The sequence below is a fragment of the Capsicum annuum genome, chromosome 4 (genome assembly GCF_002878395.1).
Source record: "Capsicum annuum cultivar UCD-10X-F1 chromosome 4, UCD10Xv1.1, whole genome shotgun sequence".
NCBI lineage: Eukaryota > Viridiplantae > Streptophyta > Magnoliopsida > Solanales > Solanaceae > Capsicum > Capsicum annuum.
In genome coordinates this window covers 89,159,500-89,182,240 of record NC_061114.1, presented here as the reverse complement: position 1 = coordinate 89,182,240, position 22,741 = coordinate 89,159,500, and positions in this window count along the sequence as shown.

Here is a 22,741-nt window from a genome sequence, read left to right as displayed (position 1 = left end):
TAAATCATACTGTCGATAGATGAGGACTCACTACTAAATCTACAATATGTAATTGGATCTGTCTAAACATAGTAGAGATCTTGAGCATTCGAACCTATGATATGAGATATTATAGTGCAAAGAAAGAGTATGCGGTCAGTGCGTGGAATGTACTAGTACACTAGATGAGGTAACATTGAATGCAAAGGTTCATATGCATGAACAGTAACTGGATGAATCATATAGAGTAACTTAATGTAAGAGTATGTGGATAACTGGTAGTACTGAAAACGCTGAGTATACAATAATGTGGACATACATAGATACATATATTGTATCCTAGCTTTGCTAAAGCTGAGTACTGAGTTTTTATAACTGAGTAACTAATATCTGAAGATACTAATAACTAAATTTAAAAATGAGACAAAAACTAAAACCGTGCAAGGTATTCTTCAAACCAGCATGCCCCTCTCTAAACTAATTAGAGTCTAACCCGTAACCCAGTTGGAAGGGTGCTAATACCATGCCATAGTTACTAACACTAATTATGAGTTAACCCTAAATAATAGAAAGGCATTTTGTTAACTCTCACTAATAGGAAAACTCAGGAGAGATGTGTCAACCCTTATCCAATAGGAAGTTATCTAAACCTACACTGGCTACGTAGTTTTATAACTCAAGGATTGCCACGGAGATTTAAACCCTACATTAACAGGAATTCCTTAACCCCTGGTTTGCTCAGTGCTTAATCCTACTCTCAACTGAAAGATACATAACTGATTATACTGAACTGGACTAAACTGATACTAAGGTTACTGAGTTCTCCTGAGATTTGTAACAGACTGAGATTACTACTTGTAGGGACATGACTAATATTATTCTTTAACTGACAATGGCTCTAGGTAAACAACTAAATTGTCGGGTATTAAATACCCCCACGACATGATAGCATGAAAAGTAAAGCTTAGCAAAATCTTGAATAATATAACAGTTTTCACTTATTCATTATTCATTCACAGAGATATTTCATCAAACACTTGTAATGCATAAGCTTGTACATATACTAGCATGTCATTATTTTATTATTTAATTCAGATGAACATTCTATCAATCACTTGGGGAGCATGACCTAAAGCACATATTCATAGGTAATACATAAACATAGCAACTACAATACCCAACTTGTAATTTCACGGGTTTAACATGCTATTCATTTAATTCCACCTAAATATTATTCTATTTTCATAAATCTTATCATAATCATGGATTGAAAACCAAATTAACATCATAGATACATTAATCACTTTGTAAATTAAGGATTTATCAAGATATTCACATATTCATCACACATACAATTCAATTTCATAAACTTGCACTTAAATCATGGATTGAAACCTAACTAATATCATGAACATAAATTCAATCTAATTCAAACATGGAAGTTCATAATTGAACAATCTTACAGTTTTAAAAGCAAATTCGTGGACTCTATGGATAAAAGGAACCCATAGATTAACACCTAACATACCTGGGTATTTTAATCTTGAATGTTCTTGGAGGATTTCTTGAGTATGTTCTTGATTTCTTGTACTAAGGTTTTTGCCTCTTGAGAGAGAATGTTTTATTCCTGAGAGAAAGTGAGAAAATAATAACATATTAGGTTTTTTAGGGTATGAATCCCACATTTAGGCTGATTAGTGGTTTTGAGAATTGACCAAACAGCCCCTGAAATTAAATAAAAGAAACTAGAAATCCTAATTTTCACCCCAGCACACCGCGGTACAATTGCACCAACTAATTAAAAAATAGACAACTGAGAATTGGGCTGATGGTGCAATGCGGCACCATCTCAGTGCCTCACTGTATGGGAAACTGGGCCTTGGTACGATGCACCATTATCGAAGAGCAACACTAGAAAAGTGATAAATTTAAAATTGGCTGGCGGCGCAACGCGATGGTATTACATTGGCTCATTGGAAAATGACAATTGCCATTTGGACTGCCTCGATGATGCACTGAAGTACTAAGTGATACATGTTTCAAATAAATGGCTCTAATTCTTCACCCGAGTATCAGATTTGGGCAAGTTTGATATCGTTGGAAAGCTGACTAATTTCCTATGCATTGGTGAGCTATACATACGAATGTACTAAGTATTTTGAAAATTTTATATTAGATAACTCATGGATTGAGAGTTAATTTAAGCTAGAAAAATACAGGGTATTACACAAACTTAGCATACTAGTACATTTAAAGTACAGATACATACCTTGTTTTTTATGCTATGATGTCTTATATCATAGGTATAGATGCAAGGGATGTTGATCATACTTAACAGCCCATCCTAGCAGTAGTATATTTAGAGCTGAGTCCTCATAGTTTAAGAACGGAGTTATTATTTCAGTATTCTAGTATTTCAGTATATTCATTAGTCCAAGTTAGTTGTGGGCTTTTCCCATGAACTCCATCTTCACGTAATACCCCGAGACTCTAACTAATAGTGCAACCATGACTCAAGCTCATGAGAAATAAATTATAGTGCTTTTATTTTTTTTTGATCAAGAGTGATATGTATTAAAGCCTTAAAGATGCTGTAGTGATTAGGTGAATCAAAACATCCCTTACCGATTGAATTCTTGAGAAGGATTTTGACATATCCAACTTCAAAGGATCATATCTCCTATAACCCTAATAATATTTTATCTCATGACCCACCAACAGATAGATAATTGAATTAGATTTTCAATGGTACCAATTTCACCTAATTCCAGTATTGAAGTAAAGAGTTATGCCCATTTTACTCAAGCGTGTCAGCCTAGAAATTTCATGACGATATCTTGTGACAACTTGTCACAAGCCTAATGGCTTGTCACAAAATGTCGTCACCATAAGCAGAAAGTGACAAAGTCCAATATTTTGTGACGACTTGTCACAAGTTTGACGGCTTGTATCAAAATGTCGTCAACCTTATGCCGAAAATTATAAAATCCATCCTTTTGTGAAGATATGTCATGACTTGTCACGAAGGTCATCAGCTATTTTTTTCAGCAATTAAGGAACATTTTTGCAAGGATATTTTGGTAGTTTTCCATCTTTTGGAGGCCTATATAAATTTGAGAATCCCCATCCAAGCCCTAATTTCTTCATTCTCTCTCCTAATTTTCTTACGAATATATATTAGGGTTTCAATCAAGAAAATTTAGTCTTCCAAAAATCATCCTTAAATCTTTAAGATTTCTTCAAGAATGAAGTTCCTCATAGTATAGTCTTCAAGAATCATTTATTACAAGTTCGGATAGAGTCTCAAGCACTAGAATTCATCTAATTTCAAAGATTAAGGTATGTGGGGTTTTGAACAAAAGAAATTCTTTCATTATTATGCCCAAAGCTTTGATTTCTATCATGGATTTATATGATTTTGCAAGTGGGTTTCTACCCAAGTTACTTCATAATGAGATTATGAGAAAATAAATTGTTCAAGCTTTGTTATACATGATTATTTTACTATGTGATTTAAGTCATTCTGAGTCTTGAGTTGAAGAGTTAAGTTGTTTATGATTATTTATGAGGTTTTATGAAATGAATTATTTGCTAAGAATATTAAAAGTATGTTTCAATCTAATTCAAGCCAAGTGAGCCATCATTGTACATATGAATAATTTCATGAAATTGATGATGATATTTACATTGTTGCATGCACCCCCACATACTCAGTACATTCCAAAGTGTTGACCCACATAATTTCCTATATTTCCTCAAAATTTAGGTTCAGGTACTCAGCCACAACTGCTTTATCGATATTCAAGTGTCTCAATTATGTTCCCTTAGTGGTGAGTCCTCATGGTTTGAGGTCCATGTCTATATTTTGTGATATCATTTTGTTGTTATGGTTTTTAGGACTATTGAGTTAGTTGGGGGTTTGTCCCAATAGATCCTTGATTCTTATGTATAGAGGCTTTATCAGACTAGAGGGTTGGTATGTACAGACATTCAATATATTTTTGTTGTACAGCCTAGTATTCTCTAGTATTTCTCTTGAACCCGATGTGGTATATCTCTTTGTTGTGCATGACTATTGTTGAATTAAATTCCTTGAGGTAGTGTCTGGCTCCTAGGGTTAGCTTAGGGCTAAGGGTAGCCCTTAGGCCTAAGCACCGTGTGGTTGGGGCATTACAAAGCTTAGTATCAGAGACTAAGGTTTAAGGAGTCCTAGGGTATCTGACAAGCCTCGTTATGTAGAGTCTTGATCATCGGTGTGTATCACACCAGATCTATGAGGACGACGCTACAGGACATTATAGGAAAAGTCGTTTCTTTCTTTCTAAAGTTTATCATGCCTACAAGTGTCTCTTTATCTGCAATTAACTCGTGCTCTCTTATAATAGAAAATGCCTCCTCATCGAGCTCATAGAAACAATAAGCAACCTTATCTTGTTGATCCCTTGAATGAGCATGTGTCTCATATAGAATTTTGGGCAGCTTTCCAGGCACTACCCAGGCAGCAACCGCCAATGCTCAAGCTAACACCCAGGCTATTGTTTTGCCTCCGCAAAAGAATAATTCTACTGCAGCTCAATTTTGTGACTTTATGCAGATGAATCCACCTGAGTTCTATAGGTAGAAGGTAGGTGAAGACCCACAGATGTACTTGGATAAAGTGAGAAAGATCACCCAGATTATGCACGTAACTGAGGAGGAGAGTATTAAATTGGTTCCTATCAAATAAAAGATGTTGTATATGACTGGGTGGAGATGTTGGGGAAGAGTAGGGGGGAGGATATCGCTCCTATGAATTGGCAGTTATTCCAGGATGTGTTCTTGGACAAATTCTTTCCTCTTGAGACTATTAAGAAGTATTTTCTTAGATTCAATAAATTATCCAAATATGGTCCTAGTATGATGGATGACTCCAGGACCATCATGAGTAAGTTTGTGATTGGTGTGTCGAGTTACGTTATGAAAGAGTGTAGATCTACAATGTTTAATAGGGAGATGGACCTTTCTCGATTGATGATACATGCCTAATAGATTGAAGCTGATAAGTTAAAAGAAACATAGAGAGTAAAAGGGAGTAAAAGAGCTAGATCAGAGCAGTAGGGATCCGGTCAGTCCAGACTCTATAGAGAGAAACACCCTCAATTCTAGGGATATCCATTTATGCCCACGCCTTCCTCAGTTAGTGCTCCTATACCTTGAAAGAGGTAGGAGCAGGAGAACAGGCCTATCCCGTCCACATCTCAAGAAAGTGTAGGTAACCAACCTCGTTCTTCTTCATGTGCCAAAGATGGTAGAGATTATATTCGCGAGTGTTTTTTTGATCAGAGGGGTTTCTTTGGTTATGGAAAATTAGGCCACCAACTTAGAGATTTTCCATATGATAGACAGCGGAGATGAGATGATCGTTCCCAAAGTCAGGCTACCAGTGCCCCCACTCTCGCAGTCTGCCCAGTTCCTCTTCAGGGTGCCTCTTCTAGTACTGCTGTAGGTTCATGCCAGAATCACTTTAATGCTATACCACATCGCCAGGAGCCAGAGGACTCTCCAGATGTTTTCATGGATATGATCCATGTCTTTTATTTTGATGTATATGTATTGATGGACCCCAGTTTGAGTTTCTCTTATGTGACACCTCTGGTTAATGTAGATTTTGAGATGGACGCTGAATAGATTCCTGAGCATATTTTGGTTTCTACCCTAGTAGGAGAATCTGTTATTGCTAAGTTAGTGTATAAGAAGTGTCCTGTCATTGGCCTTCATTGGGTCATATATGCTGATTTGATTGAGCTAGATATGGTTGATTTTGATGCCATTCTGGGTATGGATTGGCTTCACTTGTGCTTTGCATCTATAGATTATCTTAACCGAGTGGTCAAGTTTTAGTTTCCCGATGAGCCCATTTTTGAGTGGTCCGAGAGTTCTGTTACTCCGAAGAGCAATTTCTTATCCTATCTCAAAGCTAGGAAGTTGATTTCCAAGAGTTGCATCTATCACCTAGTTAGAGTTAAATACCTCAAGTCTGAGACTCCAACTATTCAGGCAGTTACATTATTTATGAGTTTCCCGTTGTTTTCTCGGAAGGTTTCCCATCGGTCCCACCTGATAGGGAAATAGAATTCAGCATTGATCTTCTTCTCGGCACTCAGCCTATTTCCATTCCTCCGTACCATATGGCTCCCACAGAACTTAAAGAGTTGAAGGAGCAACTCAAATATCTCTTAGACAAAGGCTTTATCAGACCTAGTGTTTTCTCGGTGGGTGCACCTATTTTATTCTTGCGTAATAAAGATTGTACATTGCGTATGTGCATTGACTACTATCAAATCAACAAGGTGACTATCAAGAGCAAGTACCCTCTTCTTAGAATTGATGATTTATTTGATCAACTATACAGTGTAAGTAATTTCTCAAAGATAGACCTTAGATCCGGCTATCATCAACTTAAAGTGAGAGAGTGTGATATTTTAAAGACAACCTTCTGAACCTATTATGTTCACTTTGAGTTTCTTGTCATGTCCTTTGAGTTAACCAATGCTCTAGCAGCCTTTATGGTCCTCATGAATTGAGTGTTCAACCAATATCTTGATATGTTTGTCATTGTATTCGTAGACGATATTCTTCTGTATTCTCAAAGAGAGGATGATCATGTCGACCATATTTGAATTGTCTTGGAAACTCTTAGAGATCATCAATTATTCACTAAATTTAGCAAGTGTAAATTTTGGATAAGGTCTGTTGCTTTTCTAGGTGACATTGTTTCCTTTGAAGGCATTAGATTCGATCCCCAAAAGAGATAAGCTATAAAGAATTGGCCTAGACCTTTCTCCCTATCTAACATTAGGAGTTTCTTGGGTCTAGCTAGTTCCTACCATTATTTTGTTTAGCGCTTCTCTTCCATTGCGTCTCCCATGACCCGATTGACCCAAAAAAAGTTAAGTTCTAGTGGACAGATGCATGTGTGAATAGTTTTCAATAGTTGAACACTTGACTCACTTTAGCCCCAGTGTTAGCTTTACCTGATGGTACTGATGTTTTTATGGTGTATTGTGATGCTTCTAGAGTTTGTTTGGGTAGTGTGTTCATGTAGACGGGTAAAGTTATAGCTTATGCCTCTAGACAGTTGAAGCCTCATAAGAAGAATTACCCAACACGTGATCTTGAATTAGTAGCTGTAGTTTTGTCTTTGAAAATTTAGAGATATAATCTGTATGGTTTCTATGTTGATGTCTTTATGAACCATAAAAGCTTGCAGTAGGTGTTCACCCAAAAGGAGTTGAACCTTAGGCAAAGATGGTGGTTAGAGCTGTTAAAAGATTATGATATGAGTGTGTTGTATCACCCGGGCAAGGCCAATGTTATGGAAGATGCTCCTAGCAGGTTGTCTATAGGTAGTGTAGCTCATGTAAAGAATGATAAGAAAGAATTGGCTTGTGATGTGCATTACTTGGCTAGGTTGGGTGTTAGACTGCTTGATTCTGCTAAAGAGAGTATGTTAGTTTAGAGTAATTTCGAGTCCTCTTTGGTCTCAGAAGTAAAGGATAAGAAAGACAAGGATCCTAGTTTGGTCAAACTGAAGAAGTCAGTTAAAGTCCAAAAAGTAGAGGTTTTATCCCAAGGGGGAGATGGTGTGTCGAGATTGCAGGGTAGATTATGTGTTCCCCATATGGATAATCTAAGGCAGAGAATTATGGCTGAACCAGATGGTGTGAGATATTCTATTCATCCTGGTGCTACCAAGATGTACCATGATCTGCGGGAAATCTATTGGTGGATCAGTATGAAGAAAGACATAGCAGGATTTGTGGCATAGTGTTCTACTTGTCAATAGGTTAAGGTAGAGCACCAAAAGCCCAGTACTGTAATGCAAAAGTTTAGCATTCCTACTTGGAAGTGGGAAGAAGTGAGTATGGATTTCGTAATTAGTTTGCCTCCTTCTTGTTGTCATCATGATTCAATTTGGGTTGTAGTAGACCGGTTGACTAAGTCAGCTCTTTTGTTGCCAGTGAATTTATCTTATACAACTGAGGATTATGCTAGATTGTATATTCAAAAATTCGTTAGACTTCATGGAGTTCCTTTGGCTATTATCTCTGATAGGGGTACTCAGTTTACTTTTCAGTTTTGGAGTGCTTTTTAGAAGGGTCTCGGTACCTAAGTTCGTCTAATTTCTACTTTTTATCCACAAACAGATGGTTAGTCTGAGCGGAACATTCAGACTTTAAAAGATATATTGAGGGAATGTGCACCTGATTTTAAAGGTAGTTGGGATGAGCATATGCCATTAATAGAATTTGCATATAACAATAGTTTCCATGGTAGTATTTAGATGGCCCCATTTGAAGCTTTGCATGACAGAAGATGTAGATAGCCTATAGGTTGATTTAAAGTAGGAGAAGCAGTTGTGATTGGGCCTGATTCTCTATTCGAGGAAATGGAAAAGTTAAGTTGATTCGAGAAAGATTTAAGACCGCCAAAAGTCGTTAGAAGTCGTACGCAAATATGAGAAGAAAAGATCTTGAGTTTAATGTTAATGAGTTTGTGTACTTGAAAGTTTTACCCATGAAAGGGGTGAAGAGATTTGGGAAAAAGGGAAAGCTTAGTCCCCATTATGTTTGTCCGTATAGGATTCTGAGCCATATTGGGAAAGTAGCATATGAGGTGGAGTTACCCACAGAGTTGTCTAGCGTTCATCCGATATTCCATGTTTTTATGGTTAAGAAGTGTATTGGTGATTCTGTCATGGTTGATTCTTCTGAAAGCTTAGATATTCAGGATAGCCTTTCATTCGAGGAGATTCCGATTGAGATTTTGGATTTTCAGATCCGTAGACTAAGAAACAAAGAAGTGCCTTTGGTTAAAGTGCTTTGGTGAAATCAATCTCTTTAGGGTGATACTTGGGAAGCCGAAGCTGATATGCGAGCCAAGTACCCACACCTCTTTTCTATGAGTTTGGAGAGAGCAGAAGGTACCCTTCTTTCTTAATTATGTTCCCTTCTTATTAAAGATTTAGCTGTGTCTACTTTAATCAAGAATTCGTTCATTTTGTATGGTATCCGAAGGTATAGAGTGAAGTACGCCCTTTGAGCGAGTCATTCCAGCTATACATACTTATTTTCTCATGTTCTTGGCCTATTTGGCAACATTCGAGGATGAATGTTTCCAAGGAGAAGATATTGTAATACCCCGATACTCTAACCAATAGTGCAACCATTACTCAAGATCATGAGAAATAACTTATAATCCTCCAGCGTGTCAGCCTGGAAATTTTGTGATGACATTTTGTGACAACTTGTCACAAGCCTGACAGCTTGTCACAAAAAGTCATCACCATAAGCAGAGTCTCACAAAATCAAACATTTTGTGATGACATTTTGTGACGACATTTCACAAGTTTGATGGCTTGTCACAAAATGTCGTCAACCTTAAGCCAAAAATCATAAAATCAACCCTATTGTGATGACATTTCGTGACGACTTGTCATGAATGTCATCAGTTATTTTTTCAGCAATTAAGGGATTTTTCGGCAAGGGTATTTTGATCTTTTTCCATCTTTTGGAGGCCTATATATATATGAGAATCCCCATCCAAACCCTAATTTCTTCAATCTCTCTTCCAATTTTCTTAAGAATATATCTTAGGGTTTCAATAAAGAAAATATAATCTTCTAAAAATCTTCCATAAATCTTCAAGATTTCTTCAAGAATCAATTTCCTCATAGTGTGGGCTTCAAGAATCATATATTACAAGAGCGGATAGAGTCTCAAGAACTAGAATGCATTCAATTTCAAAGATTAAGGTTTGTACGGTTTTGAACAAAAGGAATTCTTTCGTTCTTGTTCCCAATGCTTTTATTTCTATCATGGATTTAAATGATTTTGCAAGTGAGTTTATATCCAAATTACTTCATCATGTTATTATGAGAATATAAATTGTTCAAGCTTTGTTATACATGATTATTTTACTATTTCCAAGTTATGAATTTCATATTTCTACCATGAGTAGATATTTCAAGTGCTTTCAAGATATGTGTCAAGCTTAAAGGTTCCTTATGACAAATTGGATTATTGAGTATACTGATTCATGAGATTGAGTCGAGTTAGGAATTAACAAATTGATTATGATTTGATAAATGAGAAAGAGATTTGATTTGGTCTTCATGATAGACCCTTGTGATGTTTATGGTATATTTCCTAAGGTGTTTTGAGCTTATTTCTGGGAGTAGTATTTAGCACCGAGTGGGAAATATTGGTAATTATGGGCTAGAGGCCGAGTATGAGATTGCGATCACTAAATTTAGGTTGTACTCCCTTGTAAGAATACGATGCTCCCACCAATGTGTGGTTCTCTCCTCAGAAGGGAAAAATGTTGGACTCCATGTAGCTCACATGGTTTATGTCGGTTATAAGAGCCTCCCATGTCCATAAGAGTTGAGTTTCTTGAATTACCGAGTCTTGAGTTGAAGAGTTGAGTTTTTTATGATGATTTATGAGTTTTTTATCATATGAATTATCTATTATGAGATTATGAAAAGTATGTTTCAATCTAATTCAAGGCAACTGAGCCATCATTGTACATATGCATATTTGCATGAAATTGATGATGATATTTACATTGTTGCATGCATCCCCACATAGTCAGTACATTCCAAAGTGCTGACTCACAAATTTTCCTATGAGCTATATTTTCTCGTAATGTAGGTTCAGGTACTTAGTTGCAGCTGTGTTAGCGATATTCGAGTGCCTCAACTACGTTCCCTCAGTGGTGAGTCATCATAGTTTGAGGACCGTGTCTATATTTTTGTGATATTATTTTGTTATTATGGCTTTTAGTACTATTGAGTCAGTTGGGGGTTTGTCCCAATGGCTCCTTGATTATGATGTATAGAGACTTTTCCAGATTAGAAGATTGGTGTGTATAGACATTAAATATATTTTAGTTGTACAGTCTAGTATTCTCCAGTATTTCTCTTGAACTTGATGTGGTATATCTATTTGTTGTGAATGACTATTGTTGAATTGAGTTCCTTGAGGTAGTGTTTGGCTCCGAGGGTTACCTTGGGCCTACGGGTATCCGTAAGCACCGTGTGGCATCTCGAAATAAAATTTTGGGGCGTTACGATTCAAACAGCTAGAGTCTTTCAAACTAGACTATTTCAGACAGATGTTTAGTTTTTAGTATTTATTTATTAGAATTGGATTCTAGTTATGAATCCTATGGCAGATTCAGCCTAATTTTTGCATTATTATAGTGTTATTATTTAGTTATTATAGCAAGTACCGGTCATGGGCTAACTTGTGGTCCTTCAGGATTATGAGCACCGTGTAACGTCTGGGGTGCAAACTCTGGGCTTTACATCTATTGGTAGAATAACATGAAGTGGGATGTAGAAAAATTTTGTGGCCAAATATATGGCTTGTTAGCAAGTGAATGTAGAGAACTTAAGCCCCGGTGGTTTGTCTCAAGAGATTGTGTTGCCCAGCTGAAGTCGGAGGTGGTTAATATGGATTTCGTGACCAGTCTTTTGCGATCTCAGAATCAGTTTGATTCCATTTGGATCATCATTTATAGGATGACTAAGTCCGCTTACTTTTTGCCAGTAAAAGACTACTTACTAGTCAGAGGATTATACTATGCTTTTTATTAAGGAAAACGTCAAGTTCTATGGTGCTCCAATTTCAATCATTTCTAATTGAATTGCTCCATTCTCATCTAATTTTTGGCATTCTTTTAAGAAAGGTTTGTGGACTATGGGTAACCTTTCACCACTTTCCACCCTCTAATGGATGGACAAGCAAAGTGGACAATCTAAACCTTGGAAGATATACTTCAGTCCTGTGTTATTGACTTTGGTGTAGTAGGGTTGATGATTTTCTCTTATAAAGTTTGTGTATTATATTAACTTTCACTCTAGTATTGTCATGTCTCCTTTTGAATCCTTTTATGGTAAGAGGTATAGGTCCCTTATATGCTGCTTTGATGTTTATGAGAATATGTTATTTGGTTCCAACTTAGTTCACCAAGCCATGGAAAAGGTGAAGGTGATTTGGGATAGACTTATGGTCACCGAAAGTCGCCAAAAGTCCTATACAGATGTAAGGTAGAGGTAGTTGGAGTTTAATGTGGTTGATTTGCTGTTCTTAAAGTTAATTGCCATGAAGGGAATGATATGGTATGGAAATAATGAGTAGCTTAGTCCTTGGTATGTTGGTCCCTTTCATGCTTTAAGGCGAGTGGACCATCTGTCTTATGAGTTAGATTTTCCATCTAGCTTGCATATTATTCATTTAAAGTTCCGTGTTTTGATGATGAGGAAGTATGTAGGTGATCCTTCCTTGATTTTTCCTTTAGAGAGTGTTAGTGTTTCAAATTCTTTGTCTAGTAAGAAAGTCATAGTGGAAGTTTTTGATAGGCAAGTCCATCATTTGAGGATTAAGGATATTGCTTCAGTGAAAGTTCTATGGAAGATCCATAAGGTCAACAAAGATACTTGAGAAGCAGAAGAGAACATGAAGTAAGAATATCCAATCTTGTTTCCCCCTTCGGATAATCGCGCTTGAGTTAAGTATATCCCTAACACCTTTGTAATCATTCTTTGTTAAAGGTAAGTGTGGTTGTGCTTTTAGTTAAGTCATGCTAATGGATGCGTTTACTCATCATTTGAGGAAGAATGATCCGAAAGGGGGAGGGGGAATGAAACACCCCAAATTTTGGTCCTTCAAAATTTCTTCAACTATGAGCTTACTGCACAGATTATGACTCTCCCTATGAGTCATAGGGTGTCATTACGGGTCATAAGACCATAATCATATACTAACAAGTGTGGATTGTCCAAGTTTATACTATGATTACGATTGACTCATAACGAGTCGTAGAAACTCTTTATGAGCTGTAGAGTCCCATTTGTAGCCAAACTAGTATGATGCCCAAATATTCTGTTTGACCTACCATTTGACCAAACTGGTCGTAATGTCTTTGTATAAGTCATATGGTATGACTCATAGCTAGACCAGTGTGGGTGCCCATGGATGTTGTCAAGAATATGATTATAGGTCACGAGTCATAAGGTGATCCTACGAGTCATAAGGTTGCCCGTCATGACTAGGCGATAATATTTCAGTAATTAATTAATGGAACTTTGGATGTTTTCCCTTGTTCCCTATTATGAACCACAACTTTTACATCTTATTGGGGTCCCATTTCCTTTCAGAACACATAAATTTTTTTACTCTCTTTTCACTAATTCTTCCAAGCAAGATCGTTTGTGTTTTCTCAAGGTTGATTGTCTAAGGTGACCAAGGGCAAATTCCCTAAAAAATAATGATCCTTTTAGGTATGTTACTGTTCCCAATATTTTTTGTTATGAAAAACATGATTTTTAATTGGTTCAATTGTATGAATTTAAATATGGGTTTACACATAAGTTGAGAGCTTTTGAATGGTTGATCCTTCAATTGTTATCCCATGGTTTTCATGAGTTGTTCATGCTTTGAATTGAAAGTTTTGAACTAATCGGGTGCATGGGTATGGGAATTTGAATAGGGTCGAGGTAATCCCCCAAATTGATATTTTAAACTCGAAAATTCGTTTTGAACAATTGTATTCCCTCAACTCACTTTCGTTAATGTCTTTGAATTGTGGTATTGTCACTAGATTTGGCTTATACACCACTATTTCTTTGCATAAATTAATAAACAATGAACATGTCTTTTGAAGTTCTTGTGTGCTATGTTTTGATTTAATAAACAAAGAGGGTTGAGGTATTTCCTAAAGTTAATGTAAATTTTATGGCATAAATATGAGCTTACAAGATAAATAGTATGATGATATCGTGGTGTAACTTAATTTATGATTCCTTGGTTAATTAATGGATTATGTGACAATTATTTTTAATTTGGCTTAATGGGTGTTATGTAGCTAAGTCTTAAAGGTGTGGGTCTTGAATGACTTATACTGGATGCTCAGGTTTGCCAATGTTAGGGTTGGTATAGATGAAAGTGTTCATGGTTCACACTATTGATATATTTTTTTATCTAGGATTGACATGGGGTCGGTGCATTCCATGGTCTTCCTTGATACCTCCGGTTAGTGCGGCTAACATATACTAAGGCCCTTTAAGTAGGGGGAGCTGAACCAATATAGCTTGTGGGTGCGTTTTTATGATGGTTCATCTACATAGTCCGGGATATTGTTTTACTATTATGCTAAACCTTTTTCCCTACCCTAGCATATACTGTTTATAGGTATTCATAAATGTGAACATGTACAGTGAGTTTGAAATTGAACTTTTGACTTACACTACTTTATCCATATCCTAAGTTATATGCTAGTTCTCATATTATGGGTGCCTTTTTATGACGGTTGAGATATATTTGTCCAGGATAATGTATTACAATCATGCTAAACCTTGTTCCCTACCATAGCATATACTTTGTATGTATGCACAAATCTAAGCATGTACAGTGAGTTTGAAGTTGAACTTTTGACAAATACTACTTTATTCTTATCCTGAGTTAAATGCCAGCATATACTATAGATAGGTATTCATAAATGTGAACATGTACAGTGAGTTTGAAATTTAACTTTCCACTTACAATACTTTATCCATATCCTAAGTTACATGCTAGTTCTCATATTATGGGTGCCTATTTATGATGGTTGAGATACATTTGTCCAGGATAAGGTATTACTATCATGCTAAACCTTGTTCCCTACCTCAGCATATACTATATATGTATGCACAAATCTGAACATGTACAGTGAGTTTGAAGTTGAACTTTTGACAACTACTACTTTATCCTTATCCTGAGTTACATGCTAGTGATCACCCTACTAACCATATTTGGATGATGTATACCCACGCGAAGCAGGGCTCGAAGTAACTTCTACTTTTTGTGCATACTGATAGGTGATCTCAGAGTTTATCATTTATGGTGAAGTCGCAATCTTCCATATATTAGTATAGAAAACTTCATATTTACTTTGTCATTGCCATTTTCAGGGTTTGGGGCATATCACAACGTATCTTATTTTCTTGTGTAGAGGATTTGTGGATTACTGTGGATAGGGTATTTGATGGTAACATTCTCAGACTTTGAGTTACTATTTAATCTACCTTGTTATATAAGTTCAGAGTTAATCTACTGAGTAGTGTATCGTGTTTTATTTTACGAGGCAAAGGTGGTGGTCTCTGGTCCTTGGTGGACTTGAGATACGCATCATGGCCAAGACCTTGTTAGGGTCATGAAAAAAATACATACTGAACACTCTTCTGATCAGTCAAAATGTCAACATCCACACCATAAAATAGTGCCTCCAAATATTTTGAGCGGACACCACAGTAGCTAACTCTAAATCATGGGTTGCATTGTTTTTTTCATAGTGTTTAAGCTAACTATAGGAATAATCTATCAGCTTCCCGTTCTTCTTCAAAACATAACCTAACCCAACTCTACAAGCATCACAACATACCACAAATCCATCCAACCTTTTTTGCAATGCTAGCACTGGAACCGAAGTCAACCAACCCTTCATATCATGGAAACTCTTCTCAAATCTATCTGACTAATTTAAATTCACCTTCTTTTGCATCAATCTAGTCAATGGTGCAGCTATTGAATAAAACCCTTCAAATAACCTCCTATAATAACTTTCTAAACACAAAAAAGATTCAAATATTGGATGGAGTAATGTGCCTAAACCAATGCTTTACTACATTAGTATTTTGAACGTCTAAAATGGCAATAGACTCAAATCCAAATTCACACTTACTAAACTTTGCATAAAGCTGGTGATACTTAAGGGTCTTTCATATTGTCCTTAAAAGGTCTGCATTCTTTTACTTACTATGAGAATAGAAAAGTATATCATATATGAAAACAATGACAAATATGACCAGTACTGCTTGAAAACCTTATTCATCAAATCCATATAGGTTAGATCAAAATTTATTAGTTGAATGACATCGCCAAACACTCAGAATGACCATAAAAGTTTCTAAAAGCCATCTCATGAATGTTACACTCCCTGACGTTTAACTGGTGATACCATGATCTGAGATCAATCTTAGAAAACAAGTGGGCACCTTGAAGATGATCAAATAAATCATCACTCCTAGAAATAGGGTACTTATTTTTTATGGTGACCTTATTTAACTGTTGATAGTCTAGAAATATTCTAAGAATGCCATTATTCCTGTGCAACAATAGAACTACAGCACCCCACGGGCAAATATTAGGTCTGATAAACCCCATATCTAAGAGGTCCTTAAGTTGCTCATTCAATTCCTTAAGCTTGGCCGAAGCCATATGATCAGGAAGAATAGAGATAGGCTTTATGTATGGAAGGATATCAATACCAAATTTTATTTCTTTATCGAGAGGTATCCCATATAGATCCTTTAAAAAGACCCCTAAATATTTATCGACTACAAGGACTCAATAAATTGTTGGGGCTTCAGAATTAGTGTATTTAACTTGAACTAGGTGGTATACACACCCTTTTGATATTAATATTGTGTCTGTAAGATAAGAGATGAAAGGAACTTTCGAAGATATTGAACTACCTTTTGACTCAAGCCCTCTCTCCAAATGATTCCTGCCACACTTGGTGCACGTCGGATTAGTCCTTTCCCCAAAAATATTACCATGATGCCTAGTAGCTGGTGCCCTCCACCATTATTCATGATTAGTCTTAGAAGCAGGGGCAGTTGAAGAGAATAGTACACGTGCTGACAAGTGATTTTGAATCTGAGAGTAACTTCCCCCTTCTGATCTCTGCAGACTATACTCAAACTATCAAGTCCTAGGTCTCTTGTTCCTCCTCTTTCATTCCCTTAACTTGTTTTCCTTAATATACTGAGCTTGTATCATCAAATGAGAAATGTCCATATCTCTAATTAACATGGCTATCCTACACTCCTTAACCACCAAACTAGACACACTTATAAAAAATTTACTCATTCATGCATTAAATCTAGCAGCAGTGACGGTGCAAACTTATCTAGCTTAGAGAACATGAAGCAATACTCTTTAACTAACATTGAGCCCTACCTCAGTTCATAAACTTCTCTACTATATCCTCCCTCATTTCATGAGGAAAGAACCTATCTAGATATATAGTTTAAATACATCCCAACTCATGGAGTTGCATCCTCACCTCTACCATCCTTATACATTGTAATACAATCACGAGTGACATCTTTCAATTGATAACAAGCCAATTACACACTTTTCTCTGCTGTAACATGCATAATTTGTGTAATCTTTTTCACCTCATCTATGTAGAACTATGATCCTCATTCACCTTTGACCCAAAGAATTCAGGTGTGCGCATCTCATAAAGTCACAAATTCTTGTGGCAGCCAGGTTACCATTCTACTGAAGCGGGACACCTGTTAGTTGGTTTCCCTAAATATTTGCTTTCACAGCCTGAGCTAACACTTAGAAGGTGGTCCAAAATTCATTATAAGAAAATTTTTCATTCATAGGGTCTGTAGGTAATGGTACGGCTGGCTAATCCCTATTTCTATGCGTGTAAGCCTTGTGACGAGGCATTCTCTATCATATGAAAGCATGAATTATAGAAGATAGAGAAAACCTCAAAGTAGGATAAAAATCATGTAAGAAAGGATGGTCCCTAATATGCCTCATAGCCTTCCTCTCTCTCATAAGTGTGGCGCACTTAACACCCTTAATCAAGACTCTACATAACCCGGCTTGTCAGACTCCCCAAGATACTTTAAAAACTTAGGCTCTGATACCAAGTTTGTAACGCCCCGAGGGAGCCTTCTAGACATCGCACAGTGCATAAGACTATGGATAATCTAAGCTAACCTATGATATCTAATTAACACTTGATTTTTATAAATGTAAACTAAAAACCTGAGTGGAAACTGAAAAGATCTTAAAGCCAAATTCAAACAGGTGCATAATATCGGTACAAACTTTGTACTTACAAACCTTCAAATCTGTGAATACTAAAGACTAAACAAAAAATAATTTGAATAATAGTGGCAAGCCTCTAATAACTAAATGAAAGAGACACTGGGACAATGACATGACCCATACCAGGGCCTCTTCATGTCGGGCATCTTAAGTCAGATCGGGACCAAAGACCACAACCAATACCTAATCCAACCAACCAACATACAACCTATGTCGAATGAACTCTTAACATTTAACAAGATAGAGTATTAAAAGTTCAATGAAATAAGTCTAGAACCCAGACCAACCCAACAAAGTCATACCATTTAAACCAAACCTAACTTTAATAAAGCCAAGTCTACAGTTATCCCTACAAAGCTTTAAAACAGTGTCCAGGAATATCTAGTCATGATATGCCCCCGACCATAGAAAAAACAAATGTCAAGAGAATAGTAAAAACATAAGATAAATAATAACATTAAATAGGACTTTTGAGGAATTAAAGCTCACCACTTTGATATGACTCAAGTTGTCCCTGAATCACCAAGTCACTAAGCAGAAGTTGTGATAGTATGGCTGGTTCCTGATCGCATGGGGATACTGCGCCTGAAGATGGGTTAGTGGGTGAACACTAGCATGTAACCAGGAGTAAGGATAAAATATTGTCATTAATCAAAACTAAAGTAAATAACCCTATGCAATCACATACATATATACATATATACCATGCCGAGAAAGGGAATCAGCTTTAGCATGTATTTAAAAGATTAACATGGGTTGGGTATATTTACCATCATAATCCACCCATGGGCTATATGGTTCTAGTGTTACCCCCTGAATGCGCCCCGTTGTGTGTAGCCGCTCAAACTGGAGATACCATAGGTGGCTAGGGTTTCCCTTGTATCCTTCGCCCTATATGATACATACATACATGTATATACATGGGGTATTCCCTTGTACCCCACAAATAAGTTGTAATCAAGACAAATCCTCATGTCGGCAAACAAGTATTTCTAGTGTCAACCTTTTGGACTCATATATTCACGATTAGCTATCAAAATCCGCCATTATTGCCAATAAAAACCGTTAATACATAACCAAATCATAAATTCAAGGATTCAATTATTAAGGCATTATGAAGTGTTATTATCATATCAACTATAGATTGCAAGAAATGTTATTAGCCAATACTAAAGTGATTACCATGTACCCCATAGACCCCATTATATAAATCACTTGGGGTATTCACGTGTACGTCGAAAGGATTTCGTTATAAGTTTGTTTGGCGGATTCCCATTTCCCCCACAAGGCTTCCAATTAAATCAAAATTGAGGCCACCAAGGCCTTTTCAAGAATCACTAAAAAACAACAAGGTTTTCAATAAGAGTCAAACTATCAGACAAAAACATTTTCAGTGGCATTTTCACAAACATGTTGAGGGCATATAGTTCCCAAAACCAAAAAAAATAAAATCAAAAACCAATTAACCATTCCCATGAAACCACATGTTCTCACAAACATAATAACATGAAAAACCATAAATAAGACATAGGAAAACATTATCTATCCATTAGTAACCAAAAACCCCAACATATATTACAAAATCCCATACAATATCACAATTATGCCATGAAAACCATTAAGTAAAACATGATTTTAGTTTTAACTAATAATGAAGGAGAGGTAACATGCTTAAGTTATAAGATTCACTAAGAGACTTTGATACTTAAGCCTCTAGATGAACACCATAAAAAAACCCTAGCCTAATCTTCTTAAGATCCTTTATAGAGAGTTTTGAGAGTGTTTTGATCTTCTAAAGTGAGTAATGAGAGGCCAAAAGTTGTCCTAGGATGTAAGGTATTACTGGTTTGGGGTGGGAAATATCCAAAATACCCTAATCTTAAAAGATATAAAAATAACGATGGTGGGTACAGTTTGTGCCCCTCACCCATAACCAATCATACAAGTAGTACCCCTAACTTGTACTCTAGGAAGAAAGTTGGACAATAATTCTATCAACCATACAACTTCATGGTGTAAATCTATCAACATCATATGATTGGTAACCTATAATTATACCGTAGGCAGTACATGATAAAGAATATACACTATTTAAAATACGATTGGCCTTACTCTCTCATAATATCTTATAATACCCCATACTTTTATTATTCACGTTTATCTCCTAGTGTGTCAAGGGTCAATTACAAAAAAATTATAACTATTGATACATGTAGAATTTTCCATCTATAGACCCACCAAATGGTAAATGTTTGAATTAGCTTTCCAACAATACAAATTTTGCTTAAATTTGATACTCGACAGAGAAGTTATAGCATTTTTACTGAAAAATAATAGTCTACTGCGATAGCACTGCATTGCGGTGGGGGGAGGATTCGCAATTCTCCATTTTCTAGTGAAGCATGACACTTACACTGTGTTACGGTGAAGTACAAAATGCAACTCATCTTTTTCCAGTAGCTCACCGTGATTTTCCTGTATCACACCGGAATGCTTGATGGGATAGACACTACATTGCAGTTTAGTACAACAAGTCACTCGACCTTTTCAAATATTGCAATGTTATTATGACAAATCGCGCCATAGCCCAAAATGGCACTCATCCCTTTTCCAGTAAGATAAGGATTGCAGTTTTGAATTAATTTTTGCAAATGGCAACTTAGTCTTTTCCCAAGCCCCCAAATCGTGAAAAACAAAGAATTAAGCCTACTCTAAGTATATTACGATGACTTTCCATCAAATTACTCTCAAAAAAGACCCTAGAACTTCAATTTCAAATCCTCAGGAAACCCAAATTCCACCATTCTAATTCTAACATAACTCAAAATTTAACATTCCCAATTCAAGATCCTTAAGAAACAATCTTTAAGAGCACAAATATGAACTTAAAGTTTTATCCATTCATTAATTAAGGAATGTTGGATTATTAACAAGGATAATCATTTCATCTTTGTTCCCAAAATTAGTTTTAAAGTTGAATTTTATAGGAAATTATATGTATTTCTATCAAGTGTTTATATCCACTCATTACTATTTGAAGATTATGAGATTACAAGTGATCTAGATATTGAATTGCATGTCTACTTTCATATTTTTATGTGTGTGACATTATTTTATAGACTTAGCATTGGATTATAAAGATTTTCACTATTTAGCATGAACTTTATGTTGATTTTACATGAAATTGATGCATGAGTTACTAAGCCTTCGTTTGAATGTATATATTTCAAGAAGATTATGATTTTAAGCATCCCGTGATTAGTTTATATTTATATTTTGAACAAAGATTTGATCTTTTGATCCTCAGTCTAGATGTGGAATCCACATTACAGTTTCATTACAGTTCAATAGTAAACACATGGATGAATGGTTTTCATTGTAAACCCTTACACTAGTTTTAAAAGTGGATTTACTATACAATGAGCATACAGATTCAAATGAGTAGTATTTTGCACCAAGTTAGGAATGTTTACATGCCCCAGAACTATGAGCCAACGTAGGTTTAGGTTATTAACAGCGCCTAAGAGCACACACAAGTGTACGCGGTCTACCAATTAATATAGTGGCCTTTAAGAAAGCCGAGTTATCGATCCCCTAATGACTAGATTTGGCAATGATTTGAATTTAGTGCACAGTTTTAGATTCAATTGATGCAAAAGTAACTAAAGCGAGTTTGGAAGTTATAATTAAAAGGAAAGTAAAAAAGCGTAAAGTAAAGATCTTAAGATAATAAGTAGGAGAAAACCCAGGACTAAAGTACTTTGAACAATAATATTATTCTATTGGATTTCATTCATTTACTTGATTATCTTGGATGTTGATTCGTATGAAAAATTCTATTACTATGGTTTCCCAACCTCTAATCTATACCTTAGTTGAACCTTACACCTACATTGTTGAGCAGGGATGTAATAATTCACTTAAGTTCTTAAAAATATCATCCTACATATGAAGTTGGTAATGTATCTAAGTAAATCCATGTCCTAGATACTAATTCAAGTTTTTTTTTTATATAGAATCAAGAACCATACTGTGCTTATTCCCATATTCTATCGCCCTATTCCTTCTCCCGAGCTCACAAGGTTGATAATGGATATATTCTAAGGGTCACGAATCCTAAAAATAGTTAAAATATGAATAACCATATAACAAATATTTATAAGTAAAACAAACAAACTTAATACATAGCAATAATAATCATGTTCTTGGCCTTAATCCCAAAAAGAGGGCGTTTAGCATGCATAGTCATAATCACAATCACAATATTGTAATTAATGACTAAAAATATTTATGAACTAAATAAAATTAATAAAAACCTAATTATGAAGTAGTAGCAGCCCCTTGATCACTTAAATATGTTAATATATATGTAAAAACGTGATACATCATGTATATATAGAATAAGGGTAATCCAAGTCCGTGTACGAGTCAAATTACCTTGAAACGCCCAAGTGAGGAGTGGAGCACGCATCACATCCTGTATTCCTATGGAATGGGGAATATGTCACACCCTATATAACCCTGTAAAAGTGCAAGCGAAACATTCTAATTGCATGCACTTTCTTTAAGTTGTCTTCAGAATTTTTTCTAAGGCAAGGTAGAACAGAAATGAGCCCGCATCACAGGCGAATTGCCTTTAGGATCAGCACACGCTAGTTGGTTACTATTTTGGGCCTCTTCTGAATCCATTGGTGTTTTTAAAGTGTTCATTGGCCACTATAAAAGTCTACACGCGCCCAAGTTATTCCAGGGGTCCAAAAGTGCATCAATCTGGTTATTGTGTCTTAGTTGAGCCATTCCGAGCCTTTTTGAGTTGTTCCCAC